General features: G+C 38.1%; 1 non-coding gene across 1 annotated transcript; it reads right to left on the bottom strand.

The window, feature by feature from the left end:
• Positions 1-8,096: 8,096 nt before the first annotated feature.
• On the bottom strand, positions 8,097-8,235 carry LOC142447634 (small nucleolar RNA SNORA15). The gene has a single exon (XR_012784302.1). It is a non-coding gene; the product is annotated as a small nucleolar RNA SNORA15 (small nucleolar RNA).
• Between the last annotated feature and the right edge of the window lie 2,418 nt (positions 8,236-10,653).

The following is a 10,653-nucleotide window of genomic DNA, read 5'->3' on the forward strand; positions in this document are numbered from 1 at the left end:
CTTGGATTCATTCTTCACTGTGACCACTAGCTTGTCCTCTTCTGCAGAATCTCAGATTCATCATGCCCTGCAAGCATGCATGTCAGGGCAAGTCTCCCGCCTAACAACTGACCTACAGAACTCAGAACCATTCTAAATTTGCACTTACCCACTTCCAGAACTGTGTGAGCAACTATATAGATGTATAATGAAAATTCTCTACTGTATATGCAAATATATATCTATGCATATGCACACACACATACACAAACCCATCTACATATACATAAGCCTCATTGGTTTTCCTTCTCTAAAGGACCCAGCTTAAGACACTCGTATAATACTGGGGTAGTGAGAAAATGGTACAATACCCCGAAAAAAAATCCGTCAGATCCTTTGAAATCTATGTATGCAACTACCACACAAATATAGCAATCACATTTCTGAACACATATTCCAAAGGAATGAAGACTTATGTTCAATAAAAACCTGTTCACCGCAGCTGTATTTATAATAGTCCCAAACAAAAAAAAATGGTTAAACAAACTCAGTAATCCAAAATAGAACAAACTATGATTCAAGCAACCATCTGAGTAAATCTCCAGAGAATAGTATGTAGTGAAAAGAAGGTCCCAAGATGGTATATTATATTTGCCATATTTTAATGCAAATAATGTATGTTATTTTCTCCATATCATGCAACTTCCACATGCTATTTTCATAAGTATGTCATATTGATATTTTCCCATATTTACAACTTCCATTTGTTTCTTTCAGTCCAGTGGTGCCTTTCGACACTGAAGCTTGGTCCCCAGCGGTAGTCCCACACCAGCCTACCCTCTACTTTCAAGAGCAACCTCTCTCCCAGCAGGTTCATTCCCTGCCCTGAAAACTGCTTTCTCTAGTTAAAAAAAAATCACTTTTTTCCAGCTCTGCTAATAGTACTCCTCAGAACTGCTGGCCCCAGGCCAGGAGGTGAGTGGCTCTCTACCTCCTGGGTCTGAGATGCCTATCATGGCGGACAAGGCCTGTGTGCTGCCGCTGTACACATTCTGCTCTGCTGGCTGGCTGGCTCTCACTTTAGAAACAGAGAACACATTGTAGGTTACCACATGTTAAACATGAGCTGTATGGATGTTCTAAATGGGTCGGACTTAAAAATGATCCTTACAGAGATGAGAATATTCTGCATCATATGTTATCAATATCAATAGGTTCTACAGCAGTTTTGCAAGAAGTTACCATTGGAAAAAACTGTGTTAAGGTATATAGGATCTGTGTTCTGTTTTGTTTTATTTATGTTTTTTAATAGCCTTAAAAGACTATGTCATGAAATCTTTTTGATAAGCTATTTAAACATAGAAAATAAAACACAACTAATATGCTCACTTAATTCCTTTGCTGTCTGAAAGATCACCATATCTATCAATCTACTAAATTTAATTGACCATGAATTCACTTTTTATTCCCATAATTATATCCTTGTAATCCTTCTTACTTTATACTTTTAAAAAATTTTATCCTAATTGGTCGCCATGCTCACAAGTTCTACTATGAGTCCTTTGAAAACACATGAATCCTAACATGCTCTTTGTGAAGTGATAAAGGTCACACTATTCAAAGTTCAAATGCCTTGGGGTGAGATATCTGATCTGACTCAGGATCACGTTTATATGTCTTATCTCCTATGATTATCTTAATATTACATCCCTCATATTTATTTGATATTTCCAAGGTTTACCAGGCTTCTATGAATGGTCCTGTATATAAATAACAGTATGTCTCTGGTCCAGAGTGGAGTGGAGCACAGAGAGATTAGGAGGATTTGTTTGGCTTGAACTAGTGATTATAAAGAGCACTTAGCTACTCAGTGGGTTTGCAGTGGGGTTTGTAAGCAGGTAATGAAGGAACTGAGACACTACCGTGACAATGGCAGCACTTCTCTTAGAGCACTCAGACATCAATGGCAGGCTTTGTTTATTTAGCTTAGTATCCAAATATTCCAATGATCTTGAGCTCAAAGGATATGTACTTTTCCTTGAATAGCTGCATAACATCTTTAAAATAAAAAACAAAACAAAAAAATAAAAGCTTTTGGAGTTAAGCAATTTCAAGACCAATCTCTACCATTTATGAATTATGTGATGTTAAACAAGATTCTTAGATTCTTCATTGTAAAATGGAGATGAAAGTGTACTTATCTCACTGTGTTGGTTAGAAGATTAAATTTGACATTTCAATTACAGGCAGTGCTTAACTATTCAGCATTACTGCTAATATCATCATATTTAAGTCACGTAGCACAGCTCATGGTCTAAAATAATTATTTTTTGAATGGCTCTAACAGTGGATTAAATTCTATACGTGGTGAATTACATAAATTGAATGCAAAGTTTGTTTACTATAGAATTATTTTACAAATCAGTATCCCTGTACCTGAGTACAGCTTCAGGAAATTTCTTAAATGTTTTTTAATGATAGATACTAGGTAAAGAAAGTTTGTCTTAAAAGTACAAATGGGGATTTGTCTACTTCTCATGTACTATATCCTAAACTCACCATCCCCAGCATTTTTCTTCCTACTGTGTACCACAATTTAATTTATTTCTCATTTTATCATGTATTGCAATTCTAGTTATCAAACTTTGATTCCACCAGAAAACTCTACCTTCAGCCTGATAAAATAGCCTAGTTCCAGGAATGGACTGTTAGGGACCTTAGCAATGCCACTGATGCAGACAGTTCCTGACCACTCACTAACCATCGAGCGAGAGACCAAATCTAGAAATGAAGTTTGAACTCTCCAAGCAATGGAGACTAATCAATGCCTCTTTGATCAACATGTCATTTTGCACAAAGACACAACACTCAATCAGTTCATGTCACACGTCTCAGTTTTGTAACAGCTCAGGCAGAATTTCCCATGTGTCAGCTTCCCAGGAATGGATGGCAAGGCTAAAAGAGAACATTTCTGTACTGAGGGCCCTACTGCGTGGGAAGTCCCATCACTCACGTTGTCCTGCTGTCCTCCATGCTAAGAAAGAATACTCCCTTTGGGGAATGCCTGATATGTGAGAGTTTGTGACAGAATTTTAAACAGTCTTCATGTCTGTCTCCATTTCTCATTCTCTACAGAGGAGTCATACTGTCTTCATGGGCAGGAGGTAAGATTTTCTGAATAAACAGCTGATGTTCATCAGGTCTAATCATAGCAGAAGACAAAATAAAACCCTAGCTCTAATGGCAAAACATGAACTGGCCCTTAATCCCAAAATCTGATGGTCTCACCACAATCCCAACTCCAAGAATGTGTTTTCATCCTTTTCCCTCATTACATTCCCCTTCAGATTTATAGCAGGTCATTGAGAAAATAAGGAAGTTTGGTTGCACTAAAGATAAGCAACCTGTTGCTACAATATGGTGTCTTGTGGGTGTCCCCATGGCAGGGCTGGTGAATCCTGGACTGCTGAGTGGCAAAATCAGCAGTTCAAACCCACCAGCCATTTCTTGGACTCTGGTAAAGAGGTGTGATTCAGAAGCCCCATAGAGGGTCACCGTTACTTGAAACTGACTCAACAGCCATTGCTTTGGATTTTACCTTTAGAATAGCTTTGGTAAACTGTCCTGGCAATCTATTTCAGAGGATTACAGCCCAGGAAAAGCTGTTGAGTCAGGTCTACTTGGAATTGATTCAAGATACCCAACAATAATGTCATTTAAATGGTATAATATACAATGCTTAACAGATGGAGGAAAAACAGATTTCAATGAAGTTCTAAAATCATATGATGGATGGAAAACCATAAACAAACTTACCTAGCTAGTGTCCAGGTTGGGGGGAATTGTTTAACTTCTAAATGTTGCTTCTACACATCCTCCTGAGCTCTGCATTTTTCAATATTAGATAGCTACCCATTCTTTTTTGCTTAATTCATTGTGTCGGACCTCAGAGTCCCCTCAATTCCAGAGTCTGTTTACTTCATCTCTGTAACTTAGGAACACCTCAGTATAGCGAGTTTCAGCCTAACCCAGCTTGAACTATATTGTGCTCAACATGCACCCCTTTCTCTGGACCTCCTTCCAGCCACGTGTGATGAAACATGAGCAGGGAGGGAACATGAGTGGCTGATTCTGAGACATGGGTTTTCCAGTCTGGAAGCTAGCCTACCATCACCACACAAAACCAAGTGTTGTGCTACAGAAAGTTTCTACCTATGCGGTTCTAAGGAATTCCTACAAAACTATGAGCTATTTACACAAACCAATTTTACAGGGAAAGAAATACCATTAAGGAACTTTATTGACTTAGCACATGGTACACAATTCATAAACAGCCAAGATAACATTCAAATCATATTCTTATTCCATATGCTGATGTGAAGCTGCATACTACTGAGGTACAATATGCTCCCAAATGCATGACCATTGCATTGATTCTGACCCATAGCAACACTGGTGGCACAGTGGTGAAGGTAGGCTGTGGATAGCAAGGTCGGCAGTTAGAAACCCATGAGCCTCTCCTTGGGCAAAGATGAAGCTTTCCGCTGCACTAAAGGATTGCAGCCTCCAAAGCCCAGGGGTGCAGTTCTCCTTTTTCCTGCGAGGCTCCTCCGAAGCACAAAGTGGCATCGTGAACCTTCATTACAGCATGGGTACCTGTTAGCCGGATGCCAGGAGTATCTCTCTAAAAAATTTGTAAATAAAGTACATTGAAAGAAAAGGTTATCTTTTATATTTAAGTGTGAATATTTATATGTATAAATCATAACTACCAGCTGCCATCAGGTGGATTCCAAATCCTGTCTAACTTTCAAGTTTCATGCTCTATAAGATTAATGGCTACAAATTTTGAAAGCATATTATTAGGTCTTTTTTTATGTTGTCAGCCTTTCAGTTATTAGTGTAAAATTGAATCCTCTACACAACCCATGTAACCCTTGAAGAATATCACAAGGATATATTGACCTTACATTTATATTAGGTATTATAGTAGAGTAATATAAAGTCAGAACTAAAGGGATTCTCAGAGAATATTTTCAATATTTCTTTTTGTAAATGAATCTCAAAGAGGTTAATAACTTGTCAAGTGTATTCAACTAAGCATCATAACTGAGACCTTAAGAGTAGTCTCTGTAACTCAAGCTCTCTGGCTACATCACAGACAACCAGTACAATGCAGTCTTAGGAGAGTAGCACACTTAACTGCCAGACAAAGGTTGGAATATAGTTGCATCTTGCTACTGACTAACTTTAAGTTTACATGGCTATGATGAGAATAGGGCTGATACTTCCTCCTAGTGGTTTATTGTCCAACCTTTTTCTCCACTGTACCACTGGCTTATGCTGCTGTTCATCTGTCAGACCAAATATAGCTTAATTATTTTTAGAGAAATTATAAATAAATATTTTAATACTTTATCAGAACTCAACGCATCAGATTAAACAAAAATAAAGTCCCTGATATTGATTTAGAAGATAAAGCTAATTTCATGATATTCATCATTTTTATTTTTGCTTTATTGCTATCTTTTTCAACTTACATTTTGTGAAACTAAGGATGTGAATTCATGATTTATCAGACAGCAGCCACTCTCATTCATTTACTTAGAGAACTGTGCATCTACTGACCGGTTGATGTTTGACTTCCCAAGCAATTTTGTACTACAATGCTTCTTTATAGCCACTGACACCTGAGGCAAGACTTCATTTGAAGAGAATGAAAAATATCACGTCTGAGTGAACTTGCAATTTCTTTAAAGCTTAGCATCTACTCCAAAGCCCTTCCCGATCAGTGAATGCAAGTGACAGATAGATGAATCTTTCTTGCTTGCGGCTGTGGTACAGTTACCATGACACATACATGGGAGCTGTCCTGTGAACTGAAGAACTCTAAGAGGAAATTCTATTTGTGAGTCAAAGGGTTTTTGAAAAGGGGCAAACAGTACTCTATTAATTCTCATTAAGCAGGATATCAATGTGTGCATTAATTCAATGGTAAGGATGTATATAATAGATTCTAGATTTTTAGCCAAGTATCAATAGATTCTTTTATATTAAATTCAGAGAATTACTGTGGAGAGGTGGCACTATTTCCATGTTGCTAATGCAGCTTAAAAAGTGGAAGTGGATACATAGAAGCCTAAATAAAGACATGCACATATGTAAATATATTTATGATTATGGGGGAATAGACCTATGTGCATAGATTTATAGCTTTAGTAGTAGGGTAGCAGGTGGATATTGGGCTGTCTTGATTGCATTCCCTCAATACAAGAGCACCTTGCTCAGCTAAATGGTCATTTCATGATACCCACCTTCCTGACATGATCGCTGAACACAGACATGCGCATAAGCAAACGTGGTGAAGAAAGCTGATGGTGCCTGGCTATCAAAGATATAGCGTCTAGGGTCTTAAAAGCTTGAAGACAAACAAGTGGCCATCTAGCTCAGAAGCAACAAAGCCCACAGAGAAGAAGCACACAAGCCTAAGTAAACATGTGTTGAAGGGATAAGGTAGCAGACACCAAAGAACAAACACCATCATTGTGTGATCACCTTCCCCACATAAATGCTGAAGATGAATGTGTGCATAAGTAAGTGTGGTGAAGAAGGCTTATGGTGCCTGGCTATCAAGAGATATAGCGTCTGGGAGTTAAAGGCTTGAAAGTAAACAAGTGGCCATCTAACCCAGAAGCAACAAAGCCCACATTGGAAGCAGCACACCATGTGTGATCATGGAGGGCTGAGGGGACCAGGTTTTGAGCACCAAAAGTGGGGGGGGGGGATATCATATCATCATGCATGAGGGGAATGCATGATGGGGACCCAATGCCCATCTGTAGATAGCTGGACATCCCTTGCAGAGGGGTAGTGGGGGGTGTGGAAAGATGAGTCACTCAGAGTTCAGTGTAGCAATAATGAAACTCACAACCTTCCTCTAGTTCTTAAATGCTTCCTCCCCCCAACTATTATGATCCCAATTCTACCATGCAAACCTGGTTAGACCAGAGGATGCACAGTGGTCCAGATGGCATCTGGAAACACAGGGAATCTAGGACAAATGAACCCCTCGGACCAAGGGTGAGAGTGGCGATACTGAGAGGGAAGTTGGCGTAGAAAGGGGGAACCGATCTCGGAGTTCTACATATAACCTCCTTTCTGGGGGATGGGCAACAGGAAAGTGGGTGTAGGGAGATGCCGGGCAGTGTAAGATAAAATAAAATAATAATTTATAAATTATTAAGGGTTCATGAGGGAGGGGGTAATGGGAGGGAGGGGGAGGGAAAAAAGGAAAATGAGCTGATACCAGGAACCCAAGCAGAAGGCGAATTTTGAGAATGATGAGGGCAACAAATGGATAAGGGTACTTTAGACAATTGATGTATGTATGGGTTGTGATAAGAGTTGTATGAGCCCCAATAAAATGTTTTTTTTTTAAAGTCGGAGTGGAAGCTGAATCAATTTGAGAAGGTGCTCCCATGACTATACTCATGTCAGTGTGTGCGCATGTGTGTTTACATGGTAATTTCCATATGATTTTAAATCGGATGGATATAGATATATATGAATATGTAAGGAGAGAAGCTATAAAAACTTCTTAGCCATTGTCAATCACTTGGACAGAATGGGTTACTAGGCATAGAAACTCAAGACCCTGGTGTGAGTCAAGGGTACTTTTGGGTCAATTGGTATAACATGACATTATGTGCTGTTGAGTTGTTTCCAACCCATAGTGACCTATATATAACAGAACAAAACACCTCCAGCCCTGCACCATCCTCATAATTGTTTGTTTTTAATGCTTGAGTGCATTGTTGTAGCCATGTGTCAATCCATCCCTTTGAGAATCTTGCTCCTTTTTGATGCCCCTCTCCCTCTACTTTACAAACATAATGTTCTTCTCCAGGGATGACTTGCTCCTGATAACAAGTCCAAAGCATGTGACGTCAAGTCCTACTATCCTTGCACTTAAGGACAATTCTGGTTGTACTTCTTCCAAGACAGATTGCTTGTTCTTTCGGTTGTCCATGATACGTTCTATATCCTGGACCATCACAGGAATTCAATGCATCAATTTTTCATCAGTTTTCTTTATTTAGGGTCCAACATATTTTTTTCTTTGTGTTCGCCTTTACAGATGATATGCCATGAAGAAGACACAGCACACCGGAAGTATGTTAAAGGGAAACGATACTGTGGCATGGTGTCTGGCTGTGTAGATTATTGATAAAAAACAAGGATCCAACTTTTGCATGCATATGAGCTAATTAAAATATCCTGGCTTGAGTCAGGCACACTTTAGTCCTAAAGTAATATACTTGCTTTTCAACACATAATGTTACCTACACCCCCCCCCCCACAAAAAAAAGCCACATCCTACTTTAGGGAGTACCATCTGGGGTCTTAAAAGCAAAGGCTGCAATTAATATAGCCACCTAGTGAGAGTCACTACAAATTCCCTCTACAACGAATATGGAAAAAAAAAAACATCACAGAAGAAAAACTAGATGCTTGGAACTTTGGAATAAAAAAGACAAGGGAAGCGAATTAACTGAACATAGTGCTAATCCTCCAGACCTCATAGTCTGTGGGTATAAACATAAGACAGGGTGGAACAGGAGTATCTGACATACATGTGCAGTAGGTGAAACAGAGACCTTACCAGCCCACTCTCCCCGGGGACCCACATACACAAGGAGGTGCAGACTCACACATTCACAAATGGACTAGGAGTACTGAGTTGACGCAGGATAATTTCCTTCCCCAACCCACCCCACCTCACTTTTTAAAATAAAATATATATTTTACCCCTGATGGAACCTGTGGGGCTGACAAGTATAATTGGGTCACTCCATCTCACAGTGATGCTTATTCTCATGACTTGAGGCCAAGAGAACAGACTTGCTATATATTTTAAAGAAATTAATTGCTTCTTCCTTAAACCTGTGAAGTTGAAAAAAATGATACCGGTAATATATTCCCTATATATAGCCAGTCTAAAAGAGAGGCTACCAATTAGCAGTTTCTGGTTCTTTTTTTATGATTTATAGTATTCCTTTCTTGTACTACTTGACAAAGTCAAAAGTGTACATTGCACCCTGCCACCCTCTTAGATGTAGCAGCTGCGTCATTATGTCACAGACACAACAATCAATATCAATTTTGCGACGAATCAAAGAAGAAAGACACAGAAAAAGGCAACTGATTCATAGTCAAATGACTTTCCTGAAGAAGAAGAAAAATGGCACAGAAATGATCAGGGTACAAAATAGATGGAAGAATAATGTTCTAGAAATAGCAACATATAAGGCAAAAGATCAAAAGAGCTACAGAAAATGTAGAAAACTTATAAGAGAAACAAAATAGTAATCCACATTAACACTACTGTAACAAAATTAGACAATATGTTAAAAGAGAAAAGCAGTAGAATTGAAGTCACACAAAGCCAAATAAGTGAGCTGGAAAGAAAATATTTTTGTTCTAATCTATAAGAAAAACAGTTAATAAATGAAGTAAAATGTAAGAATTAGGAGGGGCACTATCAAGAACAACAGCTTATGTCTCACTGGACTTCCAGAACATGAAGAAACAAAAATAAACCTATGGACAAAGTAGTACAGGTACTCCTGAAAGAAAACATCCTTAATGTCGCAAAAAAGAAGAAAAGTATTTAAGAACATGAAGGGACCCCAGAAAGGATAGACTCCCAGAAGCAGTGACTTATTTTAGCCAACCTTTCTAATATCAAAGATAAAGAGAGAACTCTGGAAACAGCTAGAGAGGGAGAGGGGGCAAAAATGAAGAACAGTCACCAACAAAGTAGAACCAATATGAATTAACCTGGATTATTCAGCAGAAACCATGCAGGCAAGAACACAATGAGATAGCATTTATAAGATGCTGAAAGAAAAAAATTGCTGGTCAAGAATCTTATGTACAGCAAAATTATTTCTCAAAAGTGAGGGAAAAACAATGGTATTTCCAGACAAGGTTAAATCAATGGAATTTGTAAAAACAAGACCAGCTTTACCAGAAAAGCTAAGGGGAGTTATTTGGACGGAGAATCATCAACAACAGAAGTAAACCTGAGAACAATATAAAAGACATCATAGCACAGACATGAATCCACTTGAAGCAATTCTTAAAGCAAACCAAACTTACAAGATAGAAAATTAGATCCAGAGATATAATTCTGTAATGAAGATAAATACAAAACAAATGGAGGGAAAATGTAGACTCAAACTTTGAATGGATAGGAAAACAAATAGTGCATCGGGGAAAACAGACTGTCTTTAAAGAGTGATACATGACAAGACAACCTCAAGGAAAGTGAAATAATTTCATCAAAATAAAGAGAAGACTATCACAAAAATAAAGTAAAAAGTAAAATAACAACAAAGTAAAAAGACAAGAAATCCATAAACCTGCTAGAAAAACTTATGAAGAACAAAGAAGCCAATAATATCACATAAAAACACAGAGCTGCAATAAACTTTAACATATAAATAATTATACTGACTGTGAATGTATTAAATGCATCAGTCAAGAAACAGCATGTAACAAAATGAATAAGAAAACAGTCTCCATATTTATGTTGCTTACAAGAAACAGAACTTAGACACAAACACAAAAGTATGTTAAAAATAAAGAAGGAAAATATATTGTCAAGTTAAT

The sequence above is a fragment of the Tenrec ecaudatus genome, chromosome 4, assembly GCF_050624435.1.
Source record: "Tenrec ecaudatus isolate mTenEca1 chromosome 4, mTenEca1.hap1, whole genome shotgun sequence".
Classification (NCBI taxonomy): domain Eukaryota; kingdom Metazoa; phylum Chordata; class Mammalia; order Afrosoricida; family Tenrecidae; genus Tenrec; species Tenrec ecaudatus.